At 31.0% G+C, this 14,996-nt stretch overlaps 1 protein-coding gene across 1 annotated transcript in view; it reads left to right on the top strand.

Annotated features, from left to right (window-relative positions):
• Positions 1-14,996, top strand: part of LOC149422800 (uncharacterized) — a 145,921-nt gene that overhangs the window by 66,942 nt on the left and 63,983 nt on the right. The window lies entirely within an intron of this gene.

Genomic DNA, 14,996 nt, shown 5'->3' with positions numbered 1-14,996 from the left:
ACATGATATTCATTGAACATTTCAATTACCCAGTTAGTAGAGAAATTATAATATTCGTGTTTTAACGACAGTTTGCTAGGAATACTGTCAATTTATTCGTTGAAGATAATTCTTTGATTATTTAATAAATTAACAATATTCAATATCAGTAAGTTTTCTCAGTGCAGTACTGTGGTATCATGATTGCTAAAGTGCACTGTTGCAGTGTTTTGAAGACTGAAATAAGTGGGGAAAGGAAGGGATGGCAAAGATGAATGTGGGGGTAGTACTTGGCTATTCAGATCTCGTCACCGTACTAAAGCCATTTAAAGCAAATTTTCAATTCTGTATGTTGGTCTTTCACCAGAGTGATACTGAGTGTATCTACTACTCTGAAACGTGCCTCAAGTAAATAATTTTATGTTAATTAAATGTGAAAATGCACAATTAAATTAAACCAAAATTTAGTGTACCCGCGACCCACGGATTCGTAGTCGAGAGCCTTACCTGCTAAGCACAAATTTCGTCAAATAAGCTGATAATTTCATTTGTAAAGTCATCTTTCCATCTTTGTCTAATTTCTCCTCATCTCCCGAACCTTAACTGACGTGTTTGAATATTGCCAACAAATTATTTTAATTTTTTTATTTATTGTTTTGGTGTTTAATTCGTAGAACTCCATTTAATTTTTTTTAAATAAATTTAAAATAAATCAAATTTTATAATGTTAAAATAATTATTAAGTTCTGCAAGTATTTCTGTTATTTTTATAGTTTTTAATGCGACAGCTGTTTCGGCTTTTGAGGCCATTATCAAACTGTGACATTATCAACTGTGACAAACATGACAGTTTGATAATGGCCTCAAAAGCCGAAACAGCTGTCACATTAAAACTGTAAAAATAACATAAATACTCGCAGAACTTAATAATTATTATAACATTATTAAATTTGATTTATTTTAAATTTATTTAAAAAAAAAAAATTTTTAATCAATACCATATACTTGCTCTATCAGTTTTACTGCAACATATAATAGACAACTTTTAAAAAATAAAAGTAGTTTTTCAACTTATTTAAAAAATTATTTATTGTCGCGTGTAAGATATTTCGCGGTTCGAAGGCTAAATCATTCCTTAAAAATCTACACATCAACTGAAAAATTTTTAGTTTACGATAAAAATGTGTTATTTTTTGTTTTTCTGCTATTAAATTATCTATGCTGTTTTGATTGCTGATGTTAAATGTCTTTGTTTTAAATCTTTTTTACTCATTTGTTGCTTACCTTCATTCTAAAACTCACAGAGGATAATAGGTTAAGTGTGCCTTAATTTCATGTTAAAAATATATTCTTTGTTATAAAAGCTCGTTAAATTTTAGTAGAGATTGCTGATTGATATCATTCGAGGTTATTGGTGTAAAAAAAAACAGACAAGAAAACGAAAAGTTTTGTTCGTTTTAAACAACTAATATTTTAAATTCTAGAAAATGTATAATTTTATTTTGTCCTAGTATTTTATCAGATATCATTGGGATTGAAAAGTATTTTTTTTAATTGATAAATAACGATAATACTTAACAAGCCACATCATAATATGTATTACGTAAATAACGAGTAAAGGAGATATCAAAGTAATTGATTTTAATAACAATTAAGATGTAAAATAAAACTATTTATTACAATTTACATATTCATGATATCAAAAGAATTTATAAGACAATTTAATTATATTTATGCAATAAGTGATGCAAAGTACAAAAGGTTATAGAAAAAACTCTTCAAGCACGCAGAATCACAGCATCAAACATGCAACTTTAAATTGATTTTCCAATATACTTAATCAAATAAATTATATTTATAGAATAAGAAAAGAAATAAGAACTTTCAATAAGGAAAAAAACAGATTATTTTACTCGTGCACAAAAATTGTAATTACATTACGATTCAGTGATCAGACTTATAAAAGTGTTTTTTTCTGCCCTGATAATGGAAATCGTAAGGTTGACTTAAACGTTAACTCACGGCAGAGAAAGCGCATCACGGCAAAATACCTTAAAATAATATTAATTTCATAAAATAATTATGTCAAAAAACACATTAAACTTATATTGATCGGTTCAATGAACAGATTTACGACGCATAATCTTCAAGTGTTTATTTCTACTCTTTTGAGAGAAAACTTTGTTTTAATAGGTAATTAATCTCTGACACAGATGCAACATTTATTAGCACCGCAAAAAAGTATGTCAAAAAACACATTAAACTTTTATTGATTAATAAAACTATTGACGTTTAGAAAAACAACATCGAAGGTTTATAATTTCCTCATTAGAGTAATCCGGTTATATACTAAAAGGATTTATCGTAATTATATGATAAAATAAACTGATCCACAGATTAAATATTAATATTTTTTCGTCATCTTATAAGACACCGCAATAGTGCGCCTCCGTAACTAGATCGTTTTTATTACATAATACTGAAATTCTACATTTTATCCACTTGGCTTTTAGAAACTTTTATCCACCACTTTTTTGTAGGTATGAATTTTCTTGAAATCATGCACGGATTCAGAAGGTCACCGATAACCCAGACCTTTAATAAAATTTATCGTATGATTTAGAGTGACATTATAAATAAAAGCATTTCTAGAAAAACGTTTTAAAAATGATGTATTGAGCTTAATTTATTGCTAAATCTACTCTACTACGTGTTGCGTCATACCCATTACAAATATTTTGTTTTGAAGTATATGATTCTTAAGACGGTCTAAGAGCTGAGCTATCTTGCTTTTATGTTATTTTACCTCAGTACTTTACCTACATTAGACTAATCTTCATATGTTTGTCGAAATGTTTTTAATGGAAGGCGTTGTTTCTCGAGAGGTGATGCAACCACACGTAGAGTCCATAGCGCAGAACAATACAGTTTATTTGGCAACGGAACATACAGAACATATTATTCAGTTGTGGCAACATCCGATGGCAGACGTAGACTCATCCTTCTTTAGCCAACATACGTCGATGTAATTACCGCAGAGGTATCATTACACTCACGATGGGAAGGAAGATATTTTAGTCAAGTCAGGACAATTATTGAATATAATTTCATACAGCGATTGTTAGCGAAGGTTTTTTCTAGTCAAGTCAGAACAATTATTTTAATTAACTCCTTACAGCGTATTTTTTGTTATTTTTTTTTTATTTCGGACAGCACTGGTACCATTAGGAGAAAATATCAGGAAAAAGATATGTGATTTATTTGTTTTTGATGGTCTCTGGTGTCTCGTGTAAATATGAAATCAATGACAGAATTAATATGACTGTAATTTGTGCATTTTTTGGAAGTAGAAAACACCAATAGTTACAAAAAATGTAAAAGAGATTGTTGGATTTGAAAAACTCAAAGTGGTTTCATAGATAAGCCTTCATATATGTTTCTCAGCCTCTTTTTCTGTGGGGTTTTTTCTCACTAATTTGCCCGATTAAATAAAGAATCATAATGTTTATCATAAGAGCTCAAACTAAATATACCTAAACCGCTAAACCACTTGTGCCCGGGAGATTTAAGAAATACGTGTTGTGAAAGGCGGGCTCAATTAAGTGTTACGTAAGGTTATTTTAAAGTGTATAATCTCTATTCCGATCCGATACATTGGCCTCAAAAATATAATATGGCAAGAGCAACACTTTTTTGGGTTCTTGTCTTAACCGTGCGTTGATATTTTTTCGGTAAAAGCACTAAATTTATTTGCATATTTTTTAGCTGAAAACCTTGCACTTATTATTTTCAATCACATTTAATTTATTTTATCACAAATACACCAAAGACAGCCTTATGGGAATAAAGTTAAAAATGTTTGATTTGAATTTTTCTTACTTTATTCCATTGTTCGTTAGATAATTAATGATTTTTAGGCCCAATTTCTTCAGATTTGTAACATATTTGTCTTGAACACTTTAAGTTTTAAAGTTCATAAAATAATATGTGTTATTTTTTAAGATAATATCTATAAATTTGTACAGCAAAAACAGTAATTATAAGAATAAAGTAAAGTTTGTTTCAAAAATTATTAAAAACTCATTTTGATTCTGATATTTAATATGTATGAATACATTAACAGTGTTTCTTTAAATATGACTTAGGCATTTGTCGAGAAATTTTTGTCGTTTTTCAATATAGCGCGCTCCCTTTCACATTCGTATTTAAATAATATCTGCATTTCAAACCATCTTCTTTTTCTTTTTGAACGCTTACGACGGAGCCTCAAGTTAACGATAGTATTTTTTGTATTTCTTTGGCATTCACTATGTAACAATTTCAATTGCATTAGAAACATTAGAAATCAACAAAAAAATTAATTCAAACATTAATATAGTAAATAAAATAATAGCACCTTGCAAATCACCTCTATTGACAATGTTCCCCGTTATGTTGACTCCTCCCTCCGTTTCCCTCTCAACCCCATCCCCCTCCCTCAAATCCCTCCCACCCAAGAACCAAACTAAATAAAACCCCATATTTCTGCACTTAAAAATTTAGTTTTAAAATAGCTAGTTAATGACACGGACGTGTCGAAACCGGTCGCTAATTTTATAAAATAATTTTATAAAAAAATTTATACGTAACAAATGTACATTGTGAATAATAAAAACTCATTAAAAACAAAAAATTAACGATAGTATACTAGTCCAAAAAGCCTGTAGGCACATAGCACTCTTTTTAGGGTGAATTGCCTAATGCAATTGCCTGCAAAAAAGCCTGTAATTTACAGTTGTTTGTATTTTTTATGTAATTTTAAACCGCTCTTTAAATTAACAATTTCAATAAGTTTGCCCTCAGGAAATATAAAGTAAAAAACGATTGCGCGATAGTAAAAGTAATGAAATTGTGCCAAAGCCAATGATCCGCAGTTCAATGCACGGAAAAGATAAATAATGAGCCGACTTGAAGACATTCTAAATAAACTGTTGTTGTTGAATTCGTTTTGGGTCAGTTCTGCTTATCTGTCATTTCAGTCGATACTTAACATTTTAACGTGAAAAGTTTTTTTATAAAGGCTCCCATACTAAGGTTCCGCCAGAGTTATCGATGAAACGCTTTTGATGTCGCCCAATATTTAAAATCATCTTGTGGCCCAAGGGTTGTGGCGCAAAGGGTGTGTTTATTATAAAAATATACCATTTTCGATTGCTCGTTAGTTTGCTTATGTCATCGAGCGGGGAGTGTTTTCATATAAGAGCCTGAAAAATCACGCGATAAAGGAATCAACTCCACAACGAAAAAGGTTATATGATTTACTCGTGCGTCGTCGTGTAGATTTTGAGGTGCTCTAAAAAATTAGGTGATAAGAAAACATAAATTTTTCCCAGTGACGAATAAAACTCTTTTTTACGCAAAAAGTAACGGTAATTATAGAAACTAGCAGTTAAAAACCCGCTCCGCGGGTTTTTGCTGCTAGGCCCTGCGGGCGGCACTTGGTTGGGCTGCGCCCAGTTTAAGTGATATTAACAACAGTTACATTTAATAGATAGATATTAGGTCATTCACAGAGAGAGGGTGAGTATATATTGTTAAAACACGGAACAGGAAGGAGTTAATGAATAATAACATGCTCAATTTAGGCATAATAAGAATGACAGTTGTTTGAATAAATGAAATTTTACGTATTTGTGATGGATTATTTCAAATGAAACACTATTATTGACTACATGTCTACAACTGATATTAACTGTTATGGTACCTAATATAATTTGCTCATAGGAGACTTGCAGTGCTTAAATATGTGTTACAACCGTCAATGTCTATAAGTTGAATCAATATCGTATAGTTTGTCACAACAATTAAAGATAGTTACAACAAAGTTGACTGAAATAATACATTATTACATATTGATTAATTGTACCCGTGTTTATGGATAAAAGGAGGGTAATGGTGCAATGTGATTAGCAGTCGGTTTAATTAAAAGGTGTGAATTTTACTCCAACTGGTGGTAATTCTTTTCCTAAAACTGTTACTGTATCTAATAAAGTTTAAAGTTAGATTATATATACACCTTCATCAGGAGAGTAAAAATCTATATATAAAGGTAGATTATTACAATATAGCGCCCCTGAGGTAATATCTCACAAAAGCGGCGCCATGCAAACTGTCCAATTAATAAATAAATATAATGTTTACATTTTATTATGTACGTATGCATTGATATACAATGGAAATAGATAAAATAATGTTATCCGATTAAACTTTATTTTATTAAAAAACAAATAACTTTTTTAACTTCACTTTATTATATACAACCAATACATGTTTCATGAACGAAGTATACACCGAAGTCAAAAATTAAATATAGATTACAATTGGAAAAAAGAAGTGGAAGGAGGGGGGAGGGGTAAGAGTAGGCTGGGTTTATAAGAATTATGAATTACAATATGAAAGACCAGTTAAGTGGGAAAATATTTAAAAGAGAGTTTATAAAAAAAAAATCTTGTTAATTACATCTACTTTTATAAACATGTTCTCTTATTTCTAAAATTTCGAAATTATTTATTTGTGATGCTTTATATCCTGTGTGAAGTATTTTAAGACCTGAAATTTTTTTTTGCATATAACCATAAAACAATATATTCATAAGACAAATAACATTTAATAACGGTTATTCTAATAAATTGATAGTTGAAATACTAAATAAAATAATTAAACATATTATCTTCAAACGGTATTTTTACCCTAGTTCTTAAGATATAAATAAACAATGGCGTAGAATTCTGTTTGTGGATAACGACACTTCTAAAATGATATATATAAACATTCCTGGTACTATTCAACCGGCGTTTTACACTAATAACAGAATGAATAAATATATTCTTAATAATATAGATTGCGAAAATCAAACAAAAAAATCAGGAGTTTATAAACTCAATTGGGCTGGATTTGTAATTTATTTTACAAAGGTAGAACCAATAGAAACTGAAGTCAGAACTAAAAAATATCTCAGGGTTCTAAATGGAAACAGTGAATATGAGTTTGCAAATCATCTTTTGAATCACACTTTCGATAAAAATTCAGGTCTTAAAATACTTCACTCAGGATTAAAGCATCGCAAATAAATAATTTAGAAATTTTAGAAATTAGAAAACATGTCAATATAAAATCAGATGTAATTAATAAGCAAAAAAAAAATTATAAATAATAATGAAAAATGCCATTGCAAAGTAGAACTAAACTTCCAGAAGAAATCTTATTATTAAATGCTTGATGTTCAAGTAATTTTGCATATTTAAATATACGCGCCAGTCATTTGATTCGTTTCTTCACCGCCAGAGGGGCGCTCTGTCGGCCACCTAGCCGCGATGCGTATCGGGAATCGGCCATATTGAATTAACGCCTGCTTTTTTCGTCAAACGTCAAACGTAATCACGTAATTGTGGATAATTTTCACTGTAATGTAATTAATCCAATGGATTATGAACTTAAGACATATTTTCTTCGATATTATCCAAAAATTGTATGAGCAGAAACGATATTTTTTAAGAAATATCGTATTACATGTGGCGATTCTATTTCAGTATGAAATGGTGTCTTAATCTTTAAAGTCTTATTTAAACACAATTTGAATTTGACCAATCACAGGGCCTACACCGTCCAGACGCTGGAGTAATAATATTATCAGATACTACTATTATCCTAGTGCTCCCTTCTGGTTGATAATGAATTGAATAAGGATAGTTACGATTGTAAATTTAAAAATAATACTTTATGTGTTCCATAAAATTTGTAGTTTTTATCATCACCTTTAAAAATCAACGAAAATAATGCCCAGTGCAATGTTTGTTTTGCATAGATTATAAAGATATTTATCCTTTCTAAATGTAGAATTAAGAAAATAATGCCAAGAGTTAATATAATGTTTTTATTAGAAGTCTATCGTCTTAAAAATGAAGACAGAGAGTAGCTCTCAACGCCAAAAAGGTAGACAACCCTTGTATAGCAAGTCACACTTCAACAATCAACACAAAAATGCAAATCTAAAGCTTTTATTTGCCTGATTTTGTGTTTAATAAAACCTTGCAAATTTAAACACCCCATAATATTTTTACTTAAACATTTTTTTTTCACAATTCATTTGTGCTTTTTGTTTTGTGCTTTTTTTTACATAATTTTGGCTACCAATTATGGCAAGAAATTTGCAAATTTGTAGATAGCGACCTCCATTACATTTCTCGTCACAAACATTTAACACGGCACGCAATTTTTTTTCCATCTGAATTTATATTTCATAATATAATAGATTTAGCGAAGGGTTGCCCGGCTATATGGGATAAGGTTTGTCTAGGACTTACGGCAGATGTGTCTGCCCACCTACTGCGTGGCAAACCGGATTGGAAGAAAATGGTTGAGGTAGACTTTTTGACCTTTCCAGCAGGACTCTCTCGACCCATTACCTTGCACCGCAGTTTGAGGGATGGATTCACGCGCCCGTCACTCCCGGATACACTGAAAACTAGATTTCTACCCACCCCACATACGCTTTTTCCTTCCAAAAACTTCCTTTCCTTAAAAATACTCACTACAGAGCACCCCTGAAGATGACATAGACCCCGAGGGAATTCGTTTTTGTCAAAGCCTCATATGAGGGGCTAAAATTTTAAGATTTTTTATTTTGATTTCTGTAAAAATTCTAAAATAATTGATGGATTGCAGTTTTGTGTTAGTTATGTTATTAGTTATGCATTATTCTTCAAAGTTTCAATTTAAAAACATCATTTACTAATTTTGAAAAAATGTTGTGCTATCTATGAGATTCATAAAGTAGAATGTGAAATGGAATGTAAAAGTTTATTACTGATGTATAAACAAATTAATGTAAAAGTTATCACACTAACGTTTAGCACGTCCAGAAAGCGTATCTAATGACTCGAAAAGCCGTGTAAAAACATAGAAATTCTCGAGACGCGATTTGCATTATGGCTAAGAAAAGTAATTTGCTCTGTGTTTTGTTTTTATTATGTAATTGATTTTAACTTAATGGCGAAACGTTAAATCTGTTAACGTAGAAGATTGTACCTAATTAATATGTTACTTTGTTTGTTTCGTCGTAAATGTAGAAACAGAATTGGATATAACACAACACGATGGATTATGAACTCGTAAACTAACTTTCTCATATACTTGTAAACGATTTGAACATTCAGTGAGGTTTTAAAATAAATGCTTTGTGCCAACATTCAGTTATGAGGTCGTTATTCGACCATATCCAACGATCGACATTGCAAAAATCTGTTTAACCGAGTGAAATTTTAACCACACTAAAGACAACACACATATTCAATTATCGCTTATTTACGACTACCATGATACGGGCATGAGCCTAGTATTTCAAAAATAAAACAAAAATCAGTTCATTCTTCCCCCATAGAATATTTAAAAAAATATCTTTATATTCATGCTATATGAATACTCACAAACCGTAGCAAATAATTGTTGTATTAATTGTAATAATAATTAAGTAATTATTGTCTGTATGAAGAAATAAAAATTACTGATAATGCCTACTATTGTAAATAAATCCAAATACGAAAAAAACTATTTACAAAAATGATGTTAGATTTCATGTAAGAAGTAACATGTAAAAAGTGTCATTTCCTAAAAAAAAACATTAGAAAATATCTAGTGAATGATAGAGATTTTTTTTTTAGACTATGTGTTTGTCTTCATTTTTTTGTTGTCCAAGAAGACAAAACACGTTGTAGAAATGAGTTCATTGCACGTCGATCCCATTTCGAGGTTAGTGCCCTATTCTTAGAGAGGTACGAGTATTAATGGTTAAGACTATCTTGGAATGCTCATGGTAGTTATTTTTCATCGTTAAAAGTGGAATAGCGTGACAATTAACTGCCTGCAAATATGTCATAATCTATCGCGTCTTAACGGTGAATATTTTCGCAGTAGCATATTATCTACCACTACAGAACGAGCAGAGCACAATCCAGAGCGAGTCCGCCTACATGTTCAAAGGATGGAAAGTCAATTCCAACAAGGTACATAATATATACGTTCTCAAAACTGGAGCACTAAATAACAGATAAGCTCTTAAATTAAGAATACACGGATAAGACTTTTACAAAAAAAAAATTAACGACAACTTGTCTTCTGCATTAGGGTTGACAGAATTTTAATAATTTTATAGGTAAAGCAATGAAAGTTGACTCCAGTAAACAAGCTTAGCATTGCATTTATTTGTGTATGTACTAGCAGAAGAGGGACAGCAAGTGTATACGATGATTGTACAAGAACATTGTTAGGAAGCTTACAGCGTGTCCTATCCATATCGATTTCAGTTCGATCAAGTGCATGATATCGCGACTGAAAAATTCACAGCTTTCATTATTTTCAGTTAGCATCGTTATTATTAGATTTATTTGTAGCGGTTTTTCTGCAACAATTTGTTTATTTTATTCATTGGACTACGTATACTAATAATAGATATAGGATATAGATAATGGCTGATGCTTATAATACATGCACATATCTATCAATATAGAAAAGTATCTTCATTTCCCCGTAAAGTCATGCGCGATGTCTTCTGTCTCGTATACGCCTACTTATTATGACTGGCGGAAAAGGGACAGCAAGTTTATATGTTCAACGTATTAGAATATTCTAAGAGTGTATTCTTGTCATTGGTTTATTACTATTTAAAATTCAATCCTGAAGATTCGGAGATTCGGACATTCGGAAAAACTGCATTTTAATAACAATGAAACAAAACAATATTCGGCTGCTTACATATATTTTATCTAACCGAATTCAACATGTTTTGGCTTTGAACTCTGAATTGTAAAATAATCAATAGTTGTTTTTTTTATTAAATTCTAAATGAAACATCCTATATGTAAATTATGCATCTGTGTTAGTAATGTGATGAAGTCAACTAAGATTGATAGACCTATACCACAGTCTTTTAAAATCAAAGGAGGTATTAATTTAATAAATACGTATATCTATACAAGTGGATACATAGAGCGCCTTTCGATTAACGGCGCCATTAAAAATTGACCGTATATGAGGACACACTTTTAGACAGAGAAAGAAACAAAAAAATAACTAATGGAAATTTAATTTTTAAGAGGTTTATAATAATTTTTATAAACCTCGTTAACAACTGAGCTAAATACCGAATGGTTAGTACCGACATTTATTTCGTTTATTAAATGCTCTAATATAATCTCAGAGAAATTCAGCAAACGTTGATAGAATGTGTTGTCATCAGCAAGGAGTCTATCTGCTGAGTTTCAGCTCGATCTGATATCGGAAAAAGGGTTAGTTTCCACTTTCAAGATCTACATGCATTCATTAATGAAAACAAAATCTAAATTCAAGAAGAGGAATTGAAGATAATCAAAAATGATTACCAGTGTTAAAATTAAGTAAAGACCCAAACCAGATGTTGAACATGAGTTTGGTTGTTATTCAAACATTTTGTATTTTTAAGGACAGATGGCACTTGGTCGTTTTCCTCCCTCCAACAGGCTGAAATTAATAAAACGCCTAGTAACGCCATGATCATCCTCTTCTGCATCTTTACTTCTCAAGAAATAACATCTCAGTCCGTTTAAGAATAAACTACAGTAATTATAAATGTGGTCCTTCGAGCCGGATTTTTATAAAAAGCGTAAAACAAGTTTTTTCCACTATTTTTTACATAATTCATGAGCTTGACTTCGAAAGCAGTGGCTTGATATTCACACTCTAAAGATCAACCAACAATGAAGTCTGTAATTTAAATTTGCAATAATATTCAATGTAGGTTAATCCAGTTCAGATTGGCATTGAAATTTCCAATTGGAACGACTTAACGGTAGCGGTGCGCGCGGGGTACCAGTGTTTCCAATGAAACATACGGCTAAGTTCTATAACGTTGCAAATAAACCATCAAACACGGCAATTCTCGTTTCATTTCAGGGTGTAGACTTCTTCGTTTTATTATTGTAAGTAGTCTCAAGCGTATTCTATACACTATTTACAGCGTAGATAATTCAATAATAACCCGTATTAGAGAGGAAGGGACTTTCAGATTCGCTATTCAGAGTCGAAACGTTGCAATAATGCTTTTAATAAGGAACTCCGGTGAAAAATATTATATTCTAATAGATCAACAAACGCTGATTCGGAATATATAAGTTTTGTTATATGCTAGCTGACGTGTACCCGACGTTACTCTGGGATTTATTAATGGTTAGAGAGTACAATAACGTTAGTGAAGAGATGTTAATATATTATCTAGTAAGATAATAAAAAGTTGAGAATAAAAAATGTCTCGACACTCGACGCCGTTTCACAAAATATACTGCCCGTTGAAATAAAATGTAGGCTTTTTGTTACTGGTGACGCCACACAGACAAACCACAGATTTGGTGAGTTTCGGGTACACCCGAAAAATTGAAACTTGAAAATAATTTAAATAATAAAACTAACTATAACTCACAACATTTCACAAAAATAAGGGTGACATTGTCTTGCCGAATCGGGAAAGAGGGACTCTGATTTGGGTTAGCAAAAAAATATATTCGTTTAATACAACCTTCATTTAAACATTACTTCCAGATTGGCAGATACTCTATAGATCAGTATCGCCCTGGTGAAAGATTACAACCCAGTATAGAAACGTTGCTTGAAATGCCCTTGACCGTGTTTAGTGACAGATCTGAATAATCAGTTACTTCCCTTCCTCTAACCCAATTCCATCCCCTCCCTACTCCCTTCAGTATAAAAATATATCCCAATCTTTGTACACGGTTGACATTTGTCACGCGAGAACGGGTCGTCTCTACGACTCGTTTTTTTCTCAACAATTGTGTTTTTTCCTCCTTCTAGACTCATATTTACTTCTAAAAAAGACCCTTAATTCAGCATCCCCAAGATGACGTAGGCCTTGATGGAAATTATTTTACCGAGTGTTTCGGAAAGTTGAAACTGTGAAGTATTCATACATTACTAGCAGTTAAAAACCCGCTCCGCGGGTTTTTGCTGCTAGGCCCTGCGGGCGGCACTTAGTTGGGCTGCGCCCAGTTTAAGTGATATTAACAACAGTTACATTTAATAGATAGATATTAGGTCATTCACAGAGAGAGGGTGAGTATATATTGTTAAAACACGGAACAGGAAGGAGTTAATGAATAATAACATGCTCAATTTAGGCATAATAAGAATGACAGTTGTTTGAATAAATGAAATTTTACGTATTTGTGATGGATTATTTCAAATGAAACACTATTATTGACTACATGTCTACAACTGATATTAACTGTTATGGTACCTAATATAATTTGCTCATAGGAGACTTGCAGTGCTTAAATATGTGTTACAACCGTCAATGTCTATAAGTTGAATCAATATCGTATAGTTTGTCACAACAATTAAAGATAGTTACAACAAAGTTGACTGAAATAATACATTATTACATATTGATTAATTGTACCCGTGTTTATGGATAAAAGGAGGGTAATGGTGCAATGTGATTAGCAGTCGGTTTAATTAAAAGGTGTGAATTTTACTCCAACTGGTGGTAATTCTTTTCCTAAAACTGTTACTGTATCTAATAAAGTTTAAAGTTAGATTATATATACACCTTCATCAGGAGAGTAAAAATCTATATATAAAGGTAGATTATTACAATATAGCGCCCCTGAGGTAATATCTCACAAAAGCGGCGCCATGCAAACTGTCCAATTAATAAATAAATATAATGTTTACATTTTATTATGTACGTATGCATTGATATACAATGGAAATAGATAAAATAATGTTATCCGATTAAACTTTATTTTATTAAAAAACAAATAACTTTTTTAACTTCACTTTATTATATACAACCAATACATGTTTCATGAACGAAGTATACACCGAAGTCAAAAATTAAATATAGATTACAATTGGAAAAAAGAAGTGGAAGGAGGGGGGAGGGGTAAGAGTAGGCTGGGTTTATAAGAATTATGAATTACAATATGAAAGACCAGTTAAGTGGGAAAATATTTAAAAGAGAGTTTATAAAAAAAAAATCTTGTTAATTACATCTACTTTTATAAACATGTTCTCTTATTTCTAAAATTTCGAAATTATTTATTTGTGATGCTTTATATCCTGTGTGAAGTATTTTAAGACCTGAAATTTTTTTTTGCATATAACCATAAAACAATATATTCATAAGACAAATAACATTTAATAACGGTTATTCTAATAAATTGATAGTTGAAATACTAAATAAAATAATTAAACATATTATCTTCAAACGGTATTTTTACCCTAGTTCTTAAGATATAAATAAACAATGGCGTAGAATTCTGTTTGTGGATAACGACACTTCTAAAATGATATATATAAACATTCCTGGTACTATTCAACCGGCGTTTTACACTAATAACAAAATGAATAAATATATTCTTAATAATATAGATTGCGAAAATCAAACAAAAAAATCAGGAGTTTATAAACTCAATTGGGCTGGATTTGTAATTTATTTTACAAAGGTAGAACCAATAGAAACTGAAGTCAGAACTAAAAAATATCTCAGGGTTCTAAATGGAAACAGTGAATATGAGTTTGCAAATCATCTTTTGAATCACACTTTCGATAAAAATTCAGGTCTTAAAATACTTCACTCAGGATTAAAGCATCGCAAATAAATAATTTAGAAATTTTAGAAATTAGAAAACATGTCAATATAAAATCAGATGTAATTAATAAGCAAAAAAAAAATTATAAATAATAATGAAAAATGCCATTGCAAAGTAGAACTAAACTTCCAGAAGAAATCTTATTATTAAATGCTTGATGTTCAAGTAATTTTGCATATTTAAATATACGCGCCAGTCATTTGATTCGTTTCTTCACCGCCAGAGGGGCGCTCTGTCGGCCACCTAGCCGCGATGCGTATCGGGAATCGGCCATATTGAATTAACGCCTGCTTTTTTCGTCAAACGTCAAACGTAATCACGTAATTGTGGATAATTTTCACT

Source organism: Hesperophylax consimilis, chromosome 7 (genome assembly GCF_061612785.1).
Source record: "Hesperophylax consimilis isolate HC1 chromosome 7, BYU_Hcon_1.0, whole genome shotgun sequence".
In the NCBI taxonomy this organism is placed as follows: Eukaryota; Metazoa; Arthropoda; class Insecta; order Trichoptera; family Limnephilidae; genus Hesperophylax; species Hesperophylax consimilis.
The sequence above is the reverse complement of the archived record's forward strand: the minus strand, read 5'-3'. Positions and strand labels throughout refer to the sequence as shown.